Genomic DNA, 21,507 nt, shown 5'->3' on the forward strand with positions numbered 1-21,507 from the left:
TTTGCATGTCAGGGTGAGCTATTTCCTCATTCCTACAGAACTGACTTGGATAATACCACAAAGTATAAGGAAAACACACAGTAAAGTTTCAGCTATTATGTTACAATGGTATGTTTGGATTCCTTTGAACAGCTCATCTACCAAGCCAGCAAAAATTCCTAGATTATCTTCGCCTGGATTATCATGCAATTGTATTTGATTCTGAGGACAGCTATTTTCAGAAATTAGAAGGCTGTTTTGGTCTTCAGCAGTGCTTCTCTCATCAGATATTTTTTGGTCCCTGCTTAATGTCTGGATTTGTTGTTGGACTGCACAATTATTTTTAGTGCTCTCTAGACATTAAACTTTTTGGAGGTGAAACCTTACTCCATCCTTGCAGAGCCTGAAGTTGCAGGAGTCGTTGGGGCAGTATGGTAGAGATGATGCAGTGATGGGGACTACTACAGAGAGGGCAGCAGTTCCTCCTTTTCTACTCATCCTGTGGGTCCTGCTGTGGTGGGCTTGCAATACTCCTTGCATCACAACTTGAGCTTTTCTGACCCTGCAATAAACTAGCTGAGCTCACTGGCAAAGAAGAATGCCAGTCATTGCATTTATGGCATTAGTTTCCTGCTGGATTAATGAGGTGAATACTTCTATCATACAGTTAGAAAAACATTACAACTGTGAATTATTGGACAATAGAAAAAGTAGCAGAGGAATCCTCGTGTTATCCCGTGAACCTGATCACTATTAGAGATAACACTCCTTCCACGTTTCTTCCATTTCCAGGCTTGTAAGTAATGCAGCTAATGGCTTCTCTTCTACGGGTAACATTAAGGTACTTAGCATCTTTTATAGTGAAGCTCTATTTCTCGGCATCTGTAAAATAATATTTTTGCAGCCTGTTACTATCTAATCATAGGCATGGTTTTACTTTCTGCTTTATGAGCGACATTCTTTACCTTGGATAATTGCTTGCTCCTGTTATTAGCTGACTAATAGATGACCATAACATTGATTTTAATAGCTCATTTTGCTCACAGTGGGCCATGGGAGACTAGAAAGACTAAAATCTTTGAGCACAGAAGAGGAAAATATAAGTCAATTTAATTTTATTGGATGAAAACCACGAAGTATAGAACAAAATCAATTTCAGCATCATCAGGAAGTTGCTGTTTTCTTTATGCAGTTTAAGTTTCCTTCATAAACTTTTCTGCACTAAGGTTAGAATTTTGTTTTGATGCTTTTGATACCTTTCTTCTGGTTCTTATACTAAGGCAAAAGCTCCTAGTTCCCCAAAGAGAAACTTAAACCCACCTAACTGCATCTGAGTCAGCAGAAGTTTTTGGTTTCTTGTGTGCTTTTTTCTTCTTACGCGTTGTTGTAATGGAATTGATTCAAAAGCAAACAATTCTGAAACTGTTAGAACAATTTATTGTATTAGTATATTGTCACTGCTGATTCTGGTAGTCCTCTGACCTCTGCGACAGGAATATCTTCCTTATTTGTAGTGTCATTCAAGGCAACTGTAGGCGTTTGAGAGTTATCGGGACTTGGCTTACCTCAGTTAGAAAGGATCTTGGAGCTGGTAAGCAGGAATATGACTATTAATGCAAGAGCGCTCCTGAACAGATGCAGCCTCTGCAGGAATGGGCAGGCTGGCCAGCCCTAATCGCATCAGCTGGCGTGGGAATGGGATGTCTGTCTGTCGTGCCTCCATCCCTCACTAAGTACTGGCCAGCAGCATCCCTGGGGCATGTGGATAAGCCTGCACTTGTTTAATAGTATTGTTGATTCTATCCAAATTTGGGAATGGCTGTAGCGTATAAATACTTGAGGTCTCTTCTCCAGTCTTATTCAGGCAGATTCTGGCTTTGTTAATTGGTGAAAAAATATGGCTTTTTTTTTTTCAGTTTTGAATTGTTTTGGTATTAAAAACAAAATCATATCTTGATGCTATCTTGATTTCTATTGATGAGTGTACTTGTTAATGTTATAGATTTTAAAGAAACTTCCATATTAAAGGCTAAAAGGTTAACAACTGAACCCAGATTGTCTCCAGTGAATCAAGCTCAATTTTCTTGAGCTTGTTGAAAGCAATCTGCTCCAAAGAAACTAATTAGAGTGAATACAGAATGTCTGGGCTGTACAGCCTATGCACTCTCAGAGATTTTATTCATTTATTTCCTGTAATTTTGTAAAAATCAGGTAGTTGTCTGTCTCGCTTTCTCTTCTGGTAATGCTGATGTGAAAAGCAAAATATACTCCTCTGAAATACCAAGTTGGATCTGTTGTGCTACAAGAAGGATGCTCTGATATTGCTAGCTGGATATCTATACTATTAAAAATGATGCTGTCTGTAGTTGAACTGATGGCTGCTGGCTGGCTTGGATGATTCAGAGGATGCAAAAACCACAATTAACTAAGGATTCTTAATTGAGGGTTATAATGTTAAGTAATTAAGTATGCTTTCTGTTTTATTATTATTATTTTTATTTAGTTATATGCCTTACTCTGGTGCATTGCTTGTTTTGAATGTGAGAGTGGTAATCAAGCTGCTCTTGTCATGTTTTGCTTCATGCAGGAGGGAAGTGTTACTTCATGACATAAACGATGACAGCATCACTTCACATCTGGCTGTAGACGGCCTTGGAGATGTTAACAGTTGAATCAAAAGGTCAGATTTTTATACTCCTGTGATATGTGGGATGTGGATTTGCAGGATTAAGTTTTGACAGCAGAGTTTGAACAATTATTTGCCTAAGTCCCAAAAGTCCTATTTTGTGGAAATAATGGTAGAGCATGTAACAATTTTGAACTTGCTTGATATCCCTTAGGCAATTGATCTACTTATCTATGCAAAGATCTTCTCTTCCTAGAACTCTAGGCATCCTGAAAATTTATTGAATTACTCTCTTTTTTGAAGGTAGGACCTTTTATATCTAATTTAAATAACTTGGTGGATCTCTGATAGTCTTTGCAGGGTACAGTACCTTCTAATGCAGTTTAGAATAGCTCTTTATACGTTAAGCAGCTGTGTATTAACCATTAAAACAAAGGGAAAGGTGCAGAGCATTTTGTAGCAAAGGATCTGGTGGTGGATCAGATCTAATATGGAGCTTACTTGAATCTGATCCCTTTGAAGATACATCGGAAGCCCTTTACTTTTGAAAAGGTGTTGCTTTCCTGCAGGGTATCTAGTAACCACTCCTGATGCTGTTTGTTGGCCTGATACTTGAAAAGTCCCTGGTTCCATAAAGATGTTTAGGAAAGCTGGCAATACTTGTCTTTATTGGGTGGAAAATGCCTGGATAATCTGATGATGGGCTGGTGGCACATTCCCCATCTTAAGGAAGTGACTTTTGAACTTGTTAACTATTCTAGAAGCTTTCCTAAATTCTTCCACTTTCAGAACTATGTTTTAAGAGAATCCAATTCTGCTTGTATGTTCCAAAATGTTACAGCTAAAAATAGATGCTGAGAAACAGGGTTTTATTGTTTGTGTGTTTCATTAAAAAAAAAAAAAAAAAAAAAAAAAAAAAAAAAAGGAGAAAAGGGCAGCATAAAATATCAGGGAGGTGGAGAGAAAGATACTTCCAACAGCTTGATTTGCCTTTTCTTTGTGTAAGATGGGTGAATGTGAAAATCAGAGTAATTAATCAATGTGAACTTTCCAGATTTATCATTGTTAAAGTGCACCTGTGCCAAGCAACATTGTGCTGATTCTGGAAAAAAAAAAAAAATTGCAGCATATTCATTAACCACCTCTGGGTTTTGTGCCTCATTTGCAGAGAATGGGCCAGGGAGAGGCAGGGTTTTGGTTCATGCTGAGGTAGTGCAGCACAAAGCAAGCAGAAAGACTTCAGCTGAAGATATTAACTCTCTTCTTTTTATTTTTCTTTCTTCTCTTTGTTCCTTATTTTTTTAACGAAGAGTGCTTTTAGTGGAAGGTGGCTGGAAGGAGGAGAGATCTTGAAATGCGAGGGCAAGTGTGGAGCTGGTTCTGTTTGCAGAGACCCTCTCACATAGTGGGGACCAGTGGCTGCTGATAAGGCTCACTTGTGTGCACTGTGCCTGTGTCCTGGCTTTGCTTGCTTGCTGGTTCATGAATACAGCTGTCAGAGCTATTTAGGCATTAACTTTGCTGAAGCATGTGTGGACATCAAGAGTTGGAACTTATTTTTAACACCCAGTTGTATCCCTTTTGATAAGGAGGAAGGAAAAAAATAAATCTGAAACTTCTCAAGGAAAAACTAGTGAACTGATAAAAAATAATTTTTTAAAAGGTGTATTTCAGTTTAAATATTTCACGTCTGCTGCTATGAGTATAGGAACATTTTATTTTATTTTACATGCTCTTTTGTCAAACTGTTTAATAGAAAAAAATTGAGTACTAATCAGAAATTGCCCTAGAGGACTTTGAAAATAATGGATTATCCATATACTGGCTTCAATAGTAGTAATATATCATTATACAGCACTACTTATTTGTCATGAAATAATGAAGATCTCTACAAAAGGCAGAAGAAATAATTGGAGGTTGTGATGTAGTACTTCTGGAAGTTCAGCACAGTTTTCTGATCAGACTGCAATTTCATATATTCCCAGGGGTGAAAAGTGTTGGGTTCTATTCTGTTTTTTTAATTCAGAATTTTGATTAGTTTTCATCCAATAGTTAATATAGCTTTCTCTAAAACAGGAAATCTGTAATGTGAGTGCTCTAATGTTTGAGTTACCAGAGTTCTTGTTAGATAATGTAAACAAGGACTTAAAGGAGCTCTTATTCCATCTGTATATGTGACTGCCAAGCAGTACTGATATTCTCAAACTATGGTAGGTTATTCATTCATCTTTTTTTTTTTTTTTTTTTTGTCTTCTGAGTGTAGGCTGGCTAAGATATTTTTCACAACTGTGTTTAATAATAGGAGAGAGATACTGGTGTTGTGACTGCCTAGGGGAGTCTAGGTATGGATTGGAGCATGAAAAATAAGATAAAGATAAGGACTTATTAAATCCTGAAGACAATCAAGTCAAACTACAATCTGTCTCTCTTAGAGACTCCATTGCTCTTCAGCTGTCCCCCTTCTACACTGTTTGTAGAGAAGTGTTGTGCCCAACTTACCTAGCTTGTATTTTGTGGATGGCTTTTAACTACAAGCACCTACAACACCAGCCTTTCTGTAAGTTTAACCAAGTCAAATGTCTTGAATGCTCAACATGTGTATGCGTGGCTGACTCTCACTAGTCAGCTGCAGTGACACACTATCAAATAAAAGGAACGTTCGTAGAGCTTAAAAATAACCCACTCTCCATGCCCAAGTGCCTCCACACCAATCTTTAGCAAAACTATCAAGAAACAGTGTAATGAGGAGAATTAGAATCATTTTACATATAAATTGGTAACATGTAACTTATCTCAAATGCTGATAATGTTGAATGGCATCTTACATTCTCTGATTCTGTGAAGAGCTGGCTGTTTTGCAAAGTACTGTAACAACCATAGGGTGATAGATCTTCACGAACTGTGTAAGTCCATGAGGCATGCAACAAAACAAGCTGTTAAATGATGTTTGTGTTTCAGCCTTTGTTTTTTTGAGGTCTTCATTGCTCATTGGAGGCTTCTTTCACTTAAAGAAAAGGACATGGCAACCTCTGTGCTTGTAGATAGAACTAATTCAGTTATATCAGAAGATACCACTGAGTTGGTGCTCGGAATTGATGGGTTTTACAAGCTCGTGCTGTGCTTGGTTTGTTCCTGCTCTAGACTGCAGCAATCATAAATGGACAGAACTGGTGCAAGCCAAATATTGTAGCTTCGGATGCTGAATGTGGAAACTGATAGAAATAAGGCTTTGCCAAGTGGTGAAACATCCTCCCAGGCCAATACCAGTCTCTTGTGACTGTGCTGTACCTCAGCCTGGACTGTTGGTAGGATTTCTTCCTCTTTCGAGCTCTAAAGAATCTTTAGACTCTGGTACCATTGCTTGGAAATTTGATAGCACCTGGACCAAGTGCAAGTAGCACATCCTGAATCGTTGAACTGATAGAATAGTGAGATATGCCGTCTAATTAATAGGCTCATTATGTATTCTTGCTACACACAGACTTTCTGGGTTGGAGAAGCTGGAGGCTTGGTTTCCAGAAAGAAGAGCTGGTGCCAAGAGATGGTTTCCAGAGAGAAAAGGATGCCCAAAGAGAATGTGAAGATCCTGACTGAAGGATGTATCTGGGAAGTGAGGGAAGATCCTGGAGGTGAGGCAAATGCATGGAGACCAACGAGATGCCCAGCACCAAATAATTGTGCCTGAGACCAGAAACTGCAAGCAGCATCATAGCAGAATCCAGCAGGAATTTCTGCCCAACCTGCTCCAGCCAATAGACCTGCCTGCAGGGAAGCCAAGACATTGGGAACATCATGGGGAAGCTGTAACAACCATAGGGAATAAGCACAGAAAAAAAAAAACAAACCCTGCTGAAGTTTTTGCAGAGGTGGTATTCTTTGTTTTTCCAAGGATTCTGGGTGAAACTTAAAGCAAGCTATGAGATGGAGAAGGAAGCTGGGAGGGGGGAAGTGCTGCTGTTAATTTGGCATTCATTTTAAGGAGCTGAACGGCAGCCAGAAGTAGTGCAGATGGCATCTCAATTCCCTCTTCTTTTGAAGAAAATGTATTTTTAATACAGTAACTTTTTGTTTCCATTAAGACATTTTTAGCTGTGGAATAAGGACAGTTAAAGGCAGTAGTTAAACCCCCAGCTTTTAGATGACATTTCTGAAAGCAGTTTATTTCCCAGAGTGATAGATGTATGAAACATACGGTTTCTTCAGAGCCACAACCAAGGAGCTGGGTAGTAAGGATGCAGGGGGCTAGTTGGCAGACACCCCAGGAAGGAAGCGAAAGGACACAAAACTGGTGATAGTGTTGCTTTTGCATATGGGTGTGGTGGTGGCAGGAGAATTTGTCTGTATTAAACAGTATCTTCTACAGTTCTGACAAATCAGAACTCTAAGCTTTTCTAGATAAACTGCATTCCAGATACCTGCTCAGTTTTCTGACACCTGATCAAATGCCTATCTGACTGCCATTAGGACTGCAAATCTGCATGAGCTGAAAGCATACCGTGCTTTAGTGTGGTATTTTATAAATAATTGATTCTTTCAGTAAGGGATTTTTCTGAGAGTAATTTTTTCATGAACCTATTTGTGAAACATTCTCTTAGCTAAACTTCAAGTCAAAGATAAAATTTGAACTCAAATACATATACCAAACAAGCTGCTGTGTGCATCTGCCTGTCAATACGATAAAGCTCATATTTTGGCAATTTATTGTATCTCTGATGTGAACTTCAGACTTACTAAAATATTGAAAACATTCCCATAGGGCGTGATCAGCTCTGCCATAGTACAACTCATGATTGATAGCAGTATGAATCAGGAAGTGCCACTTAAACTTTATAAGAGAGGTTATCTCTTATTATTATTTGTGCATCTCCACAACTAAAGAATCTAAAGCTTGATTTTTACAGAAAACCATTCGATTGATATTAGAGCCATTGCTTCTACTTCCTTTTGTGAGACAAAATTCTGGGATTTTACCGTTAAATAAATGAAAGAATGACTAAAAGGACGTGACAGCTGGAAAGGTTAGTTATTCAAACATTTTATTCCCAGAACTATTAAATAATTAAATAAATAAATGAAAGTATCTGATAATGCAGAAGGTTTATTACTCAAACATCTTTTCAGAACTGTCTATGACCTCTTAACTTACAAACTCATTACTGGTGATGCTGCCTGCAGTGAGTCCCACCTGGGGTGCCGGCCCATCCCCTGCATGTGCCCGGTGAGAGCTGCAGGTGCCATTGGGGCAGGACGGGGCTGCTCCTGCACGGCTGCTGCAAGGGATGAGGTGAGGAGGGCCTGAGGAGCTGCCGCTCTGCTGCCTGTGGGTGCCGGGGAAGCTCCTGCTGTGCTGGGCCGGTTGTAAGGCTGGCTGCTGCTCAGTGGCAGCAGGGAGGGGGCCAGAGGCTGGCACGTTTCTCTCTGTGCTGCTGCAGCAGGTCTGGCAGGGCTGGAGCAGCACTGGTTTGGGTGGTGGCTTTCTTAGGGCGCTTGAGTGGTGGGTGCCGCTGCCTCTGTGCCTTCTTCCTTTGGTGCTGCCAGCAGGCTTCTGTCATGCCCAGCAGCTGCTCCCTGCATGGGCTGGGCACCTGGTCTGCTCCTCAGGGGGCTCTTGTTCAGGAATCCCTGCAGGGCAGGGGCAGCCACCTCTGTCTCCTCAGAGCAACTCTTTGCTGTCAGTGTTCAGGCAATTATGGATCATCTCTCTGGAAGTGTGGGTGAGAGTAGAAGAGTGACTGAAAAATGCAGAGGAGAAGAGTTAGTTGCTGTCTGGGACTGAAAGATGCTGAAATACATGAAGTAAGGCTTAATTGCTGAAGGCAAAGATGGGTAGTAGAAAGGTCTGTCGGTCAGATTAATCTCAGAGCTGAGGTTAAGTCAAACAAGATATGTTGCAAATATATTGAAATAAATAGACTCATCATATCCTGATTTATCTTTTCTGTGTGTTCAAATTGGGATATAACTCAAATCTATTTTATCTATATTTCTGCTATTCAGCAGTGTAACCTCTAAAATACCCAGAAACAGACAGAAAAAGACAGAAAGATCAGAACAATTGACTGACATCAACCTCTCTTCTATTACCAAAGCTTATTTTCTTGAAGCTTTCATCCCACCCACCAGAATCTTGTGAGAGTTGGTTTATGTGTGGAGCAGCTGATGTACCTTCCTGTGACCAGCAGGTGCTTCTTCCTCTGCCAGAAACTCAGGAATGGAATGAGATCTTGTGCAGTCATGGTGAATCTTAACGGATTAAGTTTGTGTATGAGGACTTTCATGTTCTCAATCTGAAAAACTCTCACAGGTCCTTTCCTTCCCAGTACTTGGAGCTTAAATGTTTCTTCATCAATGACAGCACAGTTTCCACCATGATCCCACCAAATCATCTTAAATTGGTCACTTTCAATTGATTGCCAGAGTTTCTGTGGAAAGCTGAGGGCTGAGGAGATTCTGGCTTTGCTCTCCTCAGAAGAAATGTGAGAGAAGCATTTGGTTTCCTCTTCATCAGAAGAAGTTAGTGAATCCTTTTCTTCTTTTATCCATGCTAGAGCAGCATCCCATATTGTTCCTTGTTCATCCTCCTGATGAGAAGGAGAGTTTGAGGACTCAGCCAGCTTCTTCAGATTCAGGTAGCTCAATTTTAATTTTTCTTGTCTCAGTTTGACCAAAGTTTTCGTGCAGAGGCATTTCTGCGGTAAGCCAGTGTTCACCCTGCCAGTCAGCAACTGAAGTCTAAGAGAACTGTCAGGGGATTCCACTGGGAGATTGTCAAACATCACTCTAACGCACACGTGTCATCACAGTGACATTGCTGTGTGGCACCCAGGGCACAGCCAGAGCAGATGTCACTGACCAGCACTTGTTGGTCCTGCACAGGTCCACTGGTGTTTAAACATGAGTAGAGAAGCTACGAACTGTATTTAAAGGGTTCATTTGTCACCTAGACCTTGCTTCCCCTTTCCTGTGTGGTCCCTGAATAGCTCCCTTCTGGCCTTCTTGGTGTCCCTCTGGTTATCCAGATGGGGCTGGGGGGAATCAGTTTCCCAAGCAACACTAACAAAAGAAAATAGCAATTTCTTCCCAGTTTGTAACCACTTCTTGGACATGCTCCATGGTTTCAATAGCACGGCTTCTGCAAGGCAGTAGCTGTGTGCCCAAGTGGTGCTCTGCAATGTCAGCAGTCTCCCAGGGGTTGCTCTGTAGGTCCAACTAGAAGAAGGCAGTAAGTACATTTTGCCGATAGTACAAACAACCCCTCTTTGGTTCCTATGCTTTTATTTGGTATTTTATATATTTGATGTTTAGAAAGCAAGCTAATGAAATCTGATGTTATTTAAGCCTTTCAAATCACACTCCTCTCTACAGAAGCAAAGGCTTCATCTGTCAAGGAAAGGCTTGGTCTGGAGATGGTGTCTGTTTGCAGGGCTCAAGTGTATGCTAAGTCTGAGGACAACACTAAACTGGAGGAGCTGTTGACTCCCTCAAGGACAGAGAGGCCTTGCAGAGCAGTCTTGACATCTGTGATGGCTAGGCAGTCACCAAGTGCATGAAGTTGAACAAGAGCTAGTGCCAAAATCTGCCCCAGAGTGGAGCAGCCCAGGATGTACGCACAAACTAGAGGACAAGAGGCAGGAGAGCTGCCCCACAGAAAGGGATCTGGGGGTTTTGGGTGATAGCAAGTTGAATCTGAGTCAGCATTGTGCCATGACAGCCCAGAGGGCACCTGTACCTGGAGATGGTGCATCAGGCCCACACTGACAGGCAAGGGAAGGGGTTGTCCTGCTGTGCTCTGTGCTGTGTGCCTCACCTCCAGCACTGGGTGCTGGTTTGGACACCACAGTCTAAGAAGGACATAAAAATGTTTGAGGACTTCCAAAGGATGGCTGTGAAGATGTGATTATTCTTGCTCAAGTAGTCTGACTCTGTTTTGAAGAGGAAATTTAGTTATAATGTGTTTGTTTTGTGAAGCTAGTTCTCAGCATAGTGTTTTCCAAACTACAGGTTGCAAGGCTAACACAAGGAACAATGTTCATATTAGTGTATAACATATAAACCTGACTAGCTGAGATTTCAGCTTCTGTCCTCTTTTGCAATGATAGCAGTAGCTAATACTCTTCTGAATGCCTTAGAATCTCTTATCCCTTTTGAATTAAAATTCACAATGTGTTTTTTTGCTAATTAATTTGGAGATAGAGTTGGGAAAATATTTTCATGTGGCTGGGGAGAGCTACTGGTGTCTGCCACTGCTAAGGTGGGAGGCTTTTTCTTTCATTCTTTTTAGGAATAGGCTTAAGGCAGTTCAAAAGGGAGAGTGAAGCTCTGAAGTCTCTGATGGAGACTTGTTTTGCAGCCAGATTGCTATGACAGAAAATGCTTTGCTCCAGCTCTCATGCAGCTTTGTCTGGGCTTTGTGGGATGTGATCAGCATCATCCCAAAGAAGCAAAACTGTTTAGGAAATTTATAGATAGCAATTTGGTCTCCAGTGTAGCAAAGGCTCATCTGTTAATTGCTTTGAAGATTAAAGTCAAGACCTTGAACTGGCATCTGAAACTGACTTTAGAGATAAGCCCGAGCCGTGAACTTCTGTCATCTCCTTTGCAAAGCCTTTGGTATTTAGAGGATAATAGATAAGCAGGATATCCAGGACAGCATCTAACTGATGTAAAGGATTTGTTTTATGGGCACCTAAATTGTTTCAGGGCTAAAACCAGTCCTCTGTAGGTCTGTTATCCAGAGATCTTTCCAGAGAAGATGTAAACTAAGAGTGAAAGTAAGGCCAAGTAGACACACAGAAGTGACAGCAAGTCAAATATTGATAATATCTGCCATGTAAATAATAGGCACTTCAGGTTGCTAATTGAATTGCTATGTAGTTTTAATTGAAGACGAATAAAAAGAAACACTTTCCTAGATATGGTGGTGTGGTTTTTTTTGTCCTTTTTTGTTTTGTTTTATTTTGATGGGAGAATTCTTTTTTTGGTTGTCTGATCCTCCAGGACCTTTCTTTCTCCCTCACCACACAAAACCAATTTGGATTAAATTGCCATTTTTTACTTAATGAAGTGAAACATTGTATTCTGAGGTTGTTTAAACATCTTCTCATTACTTTTTTTTTTTTTTCCAAGGTATTTTTTATTGAGGGATGTTTCTCTTTTTCTGTGTTAAGAATGTTGTAGGAAAATGCTTATGGCAAGTTAAAGAATTTGTTCCGAGATACTTAGGAATAACTGAATTTCCTAGTAGTTTTGGTTCCATCACTCAATGTCATTTTTCATCAAAAGGATCTCCGTTAGTCAAGTATGATACAAGCAAATAGAGATGTTTTCTCAGAGATCCTCTACTGTGCTGGGACTAGAGTCTGATTTGAATACAATGTTTGAGAGCTCTCCGTTGATGGCATTTGTTTTTCTGGTGTTTGGGAGCAGTGCCAAATAGGTGTTGCACGTGGCCAACTACAAGGACAAAACCACAGACACTCCACACACTGCAGAGCTTATGACACACTGTTAAATGGAAAAAACTTGTGATGTATAACCAGTGTGATAACAGCAGTACTGCTGTTGTTAAAATTTCTTTTTCTCAGGGAGATTAAAAATAACAGATTTAATTAGAGGATAAACATCAGAGGGAAAACAACATATGCCACGTAACTTGAAGGACAAGGAGTGGAGAATTTATGAGTAATTGGTGAAATCTAAAATGGCAATGAATTGAAGGTGCTACATGGCAGGTAACAGGAGGCAATCTGAACAAACCACTGTCAGGGAGAAGTCTGAAAATGAAAAGAGCTCTTGTATGTTGTTAAAGCAAAGAAAAGACCTGCTCTACTTTGGTTTCTTCTGTAGCTATCTGGTTTCTCCCTATATTCTCCGACCTCAGGTTGTCCTTCTTGAAGTTATTCTTTCCTGTTAGCATTGTTGAGGTTGTTCAGAGATATAGTTTACCTGTTCTTATGGGCTCGGATAATACAGGTTGTTCTCTCATGCTGCCTGGCCTGGAACATCAAACAGCGGTGTTAGCCTTCTTGGTGGGTGACTAATGTATCCAATGGCATTTCTGAGCTCAGGAAAGCAGAGCTCAAGGAAAAATACTTCAGGCAGCTACAGGTCCTTCCAAGCTGCAGCAGAGAGAGAAGGAGAACTGGGAAATAGGAATGGGGCCTCAAGTTCTGTTGCAGGAGATGGGAGGTAAGGGCTCATTTCTCCCCCTCCCTTTTTTATAAGAGAGAAAGAAGGGACAAGTAAGAAAAAGGACTTGCATTCCAGCGCTCAGCTACAGTGGAGCTTGCAAAAAAATGATGTTGGGATAGATGAGTGTGCCCCTTTTGCTCAGTGATCAAAACCCTTTCTTCTTTCTCTGATCCCTCCCTGCCCCCCTCGTCTCCACAGTTTATTGTGATATATAAAGTGGATGTTGTTCTCTACCTCATCCCAGCCCTGCAGCTGGTGCTCTATTTTGGGAAGGAAGATGATGAAAAGAGGATACTATGATTTGGTTTGAATTGCAGCCACTCTTACCAGCTCAGCTGTGGCTCTCCAACACAGGCATGGTGCTTTCCTTCTCAGTTTTTTATTAGAAGTAAATATACGACTCGTGTAGGTAACGGTTATTCTGTGATGTGTCAGCCAAGCACAAAAGGGATTCTGGTATAACCTCAGGGAGCTGCAGATAACTTAATTTTACTGTTTGTTGTCTGTGTAGCAGTGGCTGGCTACCAAGCACTTGGGTAAATTGTTTATTTGAAGAGAAATACGGGACAAGTCTGTAGAGCATAGCAATGCATCTTTACTCAGTTTTTTTATCATAAGAGAATTTTAAAAGTTAAGCTGTAGTAATTACTGCTTGCAGGTAGCAGAGATTTATCGTTGCTCCTATGCAGAGATCTGCTGCCTACATTAAAATGTTTCCTTCTGCAAAAGCAATCTGAAATCCCTGTTTTATTGACAGAAGCAGTTTTCCTTAGCTTTAGAGAAAGATGGAGAAGGGTAACTGCTGATTTATGTTCTGAACAAATACCCCAGAGCGGTACATGCACGCACATGGATTTCTTGATTTCTGTGCTATTAATATTTACCTTAATATTTATCTTAAAAACGTTTTTTTTAATGTAAGAAGCTTCCTCTGCATGAATTTTTTTTCTACCTGATCCCGCGTCCCAAAAAGGCACCACAAAAATCAGTTTCTTCTGCCTCCGAGTAGAATTGAGACACTAACAATTATGAGTTTTACAGCTCAAATGGTACCTTTCATACTGTCACAATAACCTGCTCATGCTACTTGTAGAAGCAAGGCATCCTAGGGTAATTACACATAAAATGGTAACATTGCTAAGTTTCAAATGTACAACAGGAATATGCAAAATCTTTGCTGATGCTGTGACTAGCATTCTGCAAATATGTCAAATGCAAATGGAGATGTTTAGCAAATTTTATGGTATAAATTGTAGCTGATAAAGAAGAAGTTGAAATGTTTTGAGACAATGGCATCTTTGAAGAAAAATAAACAGCATAATCTTGTGTGTGTGGGAATGGTGGAGATGTGTGTATGAACTAGATCTGTACTGTATCAGTTCACAGATGGTCCCCATTCAGTTGAGACATCAAAAATCAGTCTTGGACGTTGCAGCTTTAACTGCAGTACATTTGTTCTTGTCTGACTTAATTCATGCAGAAGGACCTGCCGGAGAGGAATAATCCTAAATTTTCATGACAGGAAAACTCTTTGTGACTTGAATTTTTTTGAAGTTATAATGAGTACTGTTATATTTAAGAATTAAATTGAAAACATCATCAGTTTCATAGAATCCTTGCATATCCTGAGTTGAAAGGGACCATCCAAAATCAAACCATTTTTCTGAGAACATTGTCCAGAAACTTCTTAAGATGTGCTGAAATGCTCAAAGATACCATCGTGCCATTCAGAGATATGCACAAACTAAAAGGAAGTATTTGCAAAAGAAAATGCCTAGTTTGTCAAAATAAAAGAGGGGAAAAAAAAAGATTCTACCTCTACCAAAGACTTCCTTCTATATATATTAGTATAGAGAATAGTTTTTTGGATGAGGAGTCACAAAGCACATGGGTTCTCTGTAGAGAGAGATGAAGTAATGTATGTCCTGTGTCCATAGGCATAGTGTTCAAAAGCTAAGAGAAAAATCCTGAAATAATATTGTTGAGTAACGGTTACCTTGGAGTGCCATAGATTTTATTTAGGCCATGGCAGGTGGCACACGTGAGACCTGTTTTTAAAGGATTGATTGGAGTATGGCTTTTTATTATTGATCATCCGTGGCTTTGAGATGTACAAATCAGCAACTTGATTCTAGTGTGAGCAAAACTATGATGCTAGGTAGACTTTTTCTGCGATAGACTGTTGTCTTATATTCACACACTGAAGGCTATTTATTGGACAAGGTCTTGAGATGGTCTTTGCACCTGCAGCTCATATTGGTTTAGAAGAGATCAGTAGGTAATTCAGTAGCTTGCAGTATCAGCCTGTTGGAACTGAGCAGAGTTCAGTGAATACCCTTTAAAATCCTGTTTGAAGGCAGCTGCTATTTAGAAGGCTTAAAATACTTGTTATAGATAGCTTGTGACATTCCCATCCATCTAGTCACAGATGAAGATAAATTAAGAAGTGTAAACAAAGCAGGAGAATTCAAAAAATTCAATACTGTACTGATTTCTCTTTTCTCTTCCATGTATGTCTTCAGGCTGTAAGACTTCTTAAAAATGAGCAAATCTTTAAAAATTAAATAATTTTTAAACAGAAGAGAAATATTTTTGATTTAAGAACAACTATTGCAGTATATTGAAGGAGGGAAGGACCACAACAGTTTTATTCTGCCTTGATTATAGAGAACTTCACGCTTAACCCAGCTATAAACACTCTAAAGAATTATTATGACTCTTCACTTTGCACAATATTGGACCAGTTTCTGCCAATATAAATCTATAAAGATTTTTATCAAGTGATGGCAAGTAGTGGAAACAGGCATTAAAATGAGAAAGTACAAAAGGGAGCATCAAAGGCAAGAGAAGAGTTTTGATGCTCTCAGATGTCAGAAATACCATCTGAGGGTAAGGCTTTAAATGAAATCTTGTTTGAGAAAGTGGATTAGATTTATCCAAGGGTCGCTTCATGACATTTCTGAGTTGGTCATATTAGGCTGTTTCAGAGGAATTGATGAGAAAATTGGACGGTATCAATTACTACTAGAAAAGATCTTGAACAATAATCTAATTCACCAACTACCACCAGATGTTTAAAGTTCTATGTATTTCTTGCTTTAACTTTCTGTAATGAAAATATTTCAATATTTCAGGCTAATTCTTTAAGCAGTTGTTGATGATAGCTTCTTGACTTCGTTTTCTTTTGAAATTTTGCTCATCTATAACTGATTTCAGTGAAACTGTGTTCTCTTTCCTGCTTTATTGATGTTTGCTTTAGATCAGATTTGTGGGGGATGATCGTTGCATCTTACTGAGTACTTTGGGTATTTAAGACTGACTTCGTGCTAATTGTGTATGGGAAACAGTAGTGGCTATACGTTTCTCTGTCAAATAATGTCATTAATGGTTTCAAATTAGTTATTGATAATGATTTTTAAATATAATTTGTGACCTCTCATGAGAGCAAGAAAGAGGCTGAAACTGAACATACACAGATCAAGTAATGGAGCATTTTGAATATCTAGAAGGGAACCTGAGATCACAATTCTGCAGAGGAGTCCTCAGGAGGTTAACAATACTACGATTGTAGTACTTAACTTCAAGTTATGTCACATCTTGTACGTGTAGGTATGACAGCAGAACAGAAAGACTTCCTCTTTTCTAAAGTTTAGATGTCTTGATTTCCCATCTCTTTGTTAAGTGCTTTGGTTTGTTTGGTAAGCAGGGATTCTCCTGGATTTCCTTCCCTTTGAAGTGGAGAAATGCCTTCTAAAGATCCCAAGGCAGACTGACTAGGTATCTGAGAAAAAAGGAGGAGTTTTCAGCCAGTGTTTGGAGATTCTCAGCTGTACACGGAGGAATAAGACAGATGAGCAGAGGAGTAAGCAGTAAGCAGTGATGGGATTGCTGCACTTCCTTGCTGTGTGAATTGACATAGTTAATTACGCATCTGCCATATTTTTTCTTAATGATCCAGCAGACCTCAAGTTCAGCAAATCTGTGGTTCTTTCACTCAGCTCTTGATTAGAGACCCTTGCCATTCAACTCTGATTGTCATCTGCCCTCTGTTTGTAGCTGGTGATGCTTGCTTTTGTTTGCTTTGATGGATATTGGTATTGATTCCTTGAATAACAAATTTGTTTCATAAATGGAGAGACAATAATAACAAGAAGTTGTCACAGTATATCAGACTTACTTGAATTTTCTAAATGCATTAATAAAGATGAAAAAGACCAGGTATAAATATAAAACTGAGATGGCTATTCTTTTTATCAGTATGAAAAAAAATTAGGGAGCTTTAGTTGCTCTTTCTTGGGGAAAATGGTCAACACAACCCCACAGTAATGAATTATCAAATAAATTCAGATAGTGGGTGGGGGGGATGGGGCAAGGGAAGGTTGCAGAGTTGATAATCGTTTTTAAGCTTTTTGCACACAGCATTCAGACATAGCCAAGCTTTCTTTGCCTACTTTTACAGTATATTTCATTCTCCCTTTCATGAGGAAAAAAATAAAAGCACATTTCCATGAAGCTGTGTAGTTGAGTGGGAGCGTTCCCAACATACACCATGAAGCGTGTTTCAGTGTGCTTCAAGAGTCATACCTGCATAGGCCATGATTCAGGAATGATAATCACAGAGATACCTGTTCAAAGTAATATTTATTTCATTGTACTTCAAGGCATCATCCTACCTATTTTCCATAATATTTTTGAATTTTGTATTGTCATTAAACAGCAGTCATGGAAATGCAATTAAGAATGAAAATGCAGAGTGCCTGAGGTTTACCTGTTATTTCTGTCCTTCAATGCTGATGTGCTCCCTAACCTTTCCATAATTACCTCCAGTAGATGCATACTCTTGTTATCACCCACTGGCCAGAGGAGTGAGCCTGTAGTGGGGACTTGAGCATTGTTCTGTTTCAAGTTGCTTGGTCTTCCCAATGTCCTTTGGAGGCACCGTGTCAGCTCAATAAAACTCAAATGATTCTTGCTCTTCACTTTTTCCTCATCTTCTATCTTTACTACATATTCTAATTCTTTTCCACTGGCCTAGAATCCCAACTTATATTTTCCAAGAGAAGGAACATTTGTATTACTTCCCTTTTTAGATGTCCAATGTGACATGCTTTAAGTGTTGTTTTTTTGGTATCTTTGTTCTTTAAATAAAGTGTATGCAGCCTATTCTTCCTTAGGCACTTTAATCTCTAATTGCCTTTGAAAATGTAAGCTGATGTGGATACTGCTTTCTGTTGCCTTTTCTACATCTCCTATTATTTTTGGTGACGATGTTTCCCAATATCACCTGTCCTTCCATGTGAAGATTTCCTGTTATTGCTCGAGGTCTGAGAAGAATTCAGCTTGCCTTTTTTTTCCCCAACTTCCAGCACCACTAATTGAATTATGATTCCTCAAGAGAATGTGTACGTGTTTTCTGTTTTGGTTCTAAGAGGGATGAATGAAGATGCAATTAGAATGTCTAAGCTGGTTTTTTTCTCAAATAATGTATCTGAAATTCATCTTAAGACATTTTCCAGAATGTGTGTAAGTATTAAAACTCTTTGAAATGAATCATAGTTTAAATGACAAAGCAGTACCCTACGCTTATCAAAATTTGATTTCTATCTTTTTATTCTGTTTGATTTGTGTTGTGGTTTAACCTGGCAAGCATGTAAACACCACACAGCCTTTTGCTCACTTCCCCTCCTCCCAGTAAGATGGGAGAGAGAATTAAATAACACTAATGATAATAATAATAATATGTATATATAAAACGAGTAATGCACAAAGCATTCTGATTAATCTTATGCATTATGTATGTCATATACGTCTGTGATTTTAAATAAAAGTCTATTTCTGTATAGCATTTTCTTTTCTTATACTTGTAATTATAATAATAGTCTTGTATTTAGTATCTGTCCATATTCGACCTGGATGAACTCTTCTAACTTTCATCCTGAGTTTGTTTCAAGTGCGAATATGTATGAAATGCATGTATGAAATTAGAAGTTAGGAAGACAGTTCTTGGATAGTCACAGCTATGAGCACAAATAGTGAAGCAAAGGAATGAGCAGAACTTCTTGTTCTGTAACTATTTTGTGGGAGAAGTTGTGCAGCGTTTGCCCAAAGTGTCAGCCATATATTGAATAATCTGTCAGCACCTAAGCAGTGAAGCATGCAAACATGGGAGGATGAAGTAGGGCTCTTTCCCTCTGTCTTCCTTGCCATTTCCTCCCATTCCGAAATCCTGAAAGCTAGAGTAGATCTTCTATAGAGAGGAATGGCCACACTGAAGAATTCTGTGCCATGAAACTTCTCTGGAGCCTCCTCTAGTTTTGTTTCCTCACCAAAGTTTCCAATGAACTTACAGCTGTTACGATTGCAACTGAAAGCCTTGAGATTTGCTGCACGTGCAGCATCACAGAATGCTAGATAAGAAAGTGAGAAAATACTATATCCAGAATGCTGCCCGTATTGGAGCTACATTCACTGATAACCTGTCATGTAAACCTGTTACTTATTCTCATATATATTAAAAAAAAAAAATTAAAAAATCCTAAAACTAATGGAACATGACAACCTCTGCGTAAGATGCTTATTTAATCTTTGGACTCCAATATTAAAGCTATTTCCTGAAGTCTCTTTTGTCTTTTATTACTCATTTTTTTTAATACTTGTTTCTGATTCTCAAATTGTCTTATGGTTGAATTGAGGAGACTTTTGAGTAATGATTTAAATTAGCTGAAAAAAAAGATTGGGTATTTCTCTCAGAAGTGAAAAGCAGAGATAGTTAAGTTATGAAATGGAGAAAAATATCAAAATATTGCACCTTCTCTCCCCTCAGAAGTCTTTAATCAACCTGGAATTATATGTATGTTTTTTCTTCTTATACTTCTTTTAATGAGGAATGAAGTTTTAACTGAAAACACTTAAATGATAGCAGTGCTTCCTTGGCTTACAAAACTGCAAACAAAATACTTGCTATGATACAAGGTTAAATTCTTCATTTAAAAATGCTTCTTGTATGAAAAGAGATTTTGCTTGTTTGAGGGTGGGAGATTATTTCTAGATTTGACATTTTCCTGTGGAAAAAGGCATTTGGACAAAATGAACATTGGCAGGCAGACTGACAGCCCTAGGTACCACTCTTAAATGACTATGAAAGTGATTTTAAATACAGGAATAGCAAATAGCTTGAAAGTCAGCTGAAATTTCCTGTTTCTGGTATGACTGCGTAAGGACTTCATCCAGTATATAATGCTCCTGAAATGGAATCCATCTTTCCTCTCTGTGTGTCTGCTCACCGTCAGGACCTGTGCCTGAGTCTCCATCAGGAATGCAGGACACACTGCAGCTATGAGCAAACCACTTCATCATGCTGGGGCCAGTCACACCCAAGTCATGCTTGCTGTTCTCTGAAGCATAATTCTCTTGTAGCTGTTGTTTTTGCCCTGTTACAGGAACATACAGCCTTAGGATTGGGTAGATGCTGTGAGGAGGGAGACGGCTTGGCTTTAGCAGTAAATTATGGCAAAAAGGGAAAAGCAGCTATGTAGCAGTGGCTGTGTGATGTGCAGATAAAGCATATGTTTTTTCACTGCAATCCTGCTGTCTCTTACATGCTGCTCTCATAAGTGTAATGAAGCTTATCTAAAAGCCTTAATAATCTTTCGATATATTATTAAGCCCCAGTTATTTGTGAACAATGCCAGTGTATGTGTTTGAGGTCAGCATTGCATGCGAGTGTTTTAATTAGTACATCATGTCCAGTTGTATTCACTTACTATTTTAATTAGAATGGTAATTGAGAACTGAGTATGTATGTCTTGTCCTGCATTTGTGAGTGCCTAAACCTATTTGTTGTTGTTGTAATTACTCCTTGCCCTACATCTTCTACCACCCCTTGTTTGTTTGCTATTAAATTAAGAAAACGTAAAGAGAAGAAACAGTTACTATATAAAGGCTTATTTTGCTTTGGTCTGTGTAGATTGCAGAACAATGTAATTTAATGATCATTGGAGATGGAGTCTTGCTTCTAATTCCTAGACACTGCCATACTGGATTTTTGGTCCTTATTAACCCTTGCAAAACCAGCAGAAAAGCAGGGAGACACACCTTTTGCATCATTCAGTTGTTTGCATGCTTTTTTTTTTTTTGACTCATATCATCATGTACTCCAAATACCAGCTATGAACTTAATGGTGTTAACTGTAGTATCTTGGAGAGTTTTGCTATTGCCAGCTCAACCTGAACTTTCTGAGAAAGTGGAACGGAAAACATAAATGTAGTTTTTACTGAAGTCAGATTTGTAAATAGATGCAACTCAACCCATAGTTTGCATTTAACATTTGAACACATAAGAGCTTAAAATAATTTTTGTTGCAGTGGAACATCTATTAAATAATCAAAGCTTGAATTAATAGGGATCTGAAAACAGTTACCTGAAGGTTACAAACTAATTAGTATAATAATAATATTAAAGTAGTCCTTCCATAACCTAAATTGCAGTCAGTTTTTGTGGTAAAAACACATTATTTTAAAGGACCTCAAAATCTTTGTTTGGAGAAATAAAGGGAGTCAAGGGGAAATGTTTTTTTTTAAAGTTCGAGAAATTACATTGAACTGACCAAGGATTAACAAATAGTTTATATCTATCTGTCTATGTTTTAAATAGCCTTCCATTTGGGGTTTTAGCTTTTTTCTCTCACATCAGGTCAAAAAGTGGTGTTTTC

The 21,507-nt window shown here is 38.9% G+C and overlaps 1 long non-coding RNA gene across 1 annotated transcript; it reads left to right on the plus strand.

Moving 5' to 3' along the window:
- Window positions 1-1,438: 1,438 nt before the first annotated feature.
- On the plus strand, window positions 1,439-11,518 carry LOC146544159 (uncharacterized). The gene is made up of 3 exons (XR_014884006.1): window positions 1,439-1,570; window positions 2,567-2,659; window positions 6,087-11,518. It is a non-coding gene; the product is annotated as an uncharacterized LOC146544159 (long non-coding RNA).
- Window positions 11,519-21,507: the final 9,989 nt, after the last annotated feature.

This window comes from Meleagris gallopavo, chromosome 6, assembly GCF_905368555.1.
Source record: "Meleagris gallopavo chromosome 6, MGAL_WU_HG_1.1, whole genome shotgun sequence".
NCBI classification, from domain to species: Eukaryota; Metazoa; Chordata; class Aves; order Galliformes; family Phasianidae; genus Meleagris; species Meleagris gallopavo.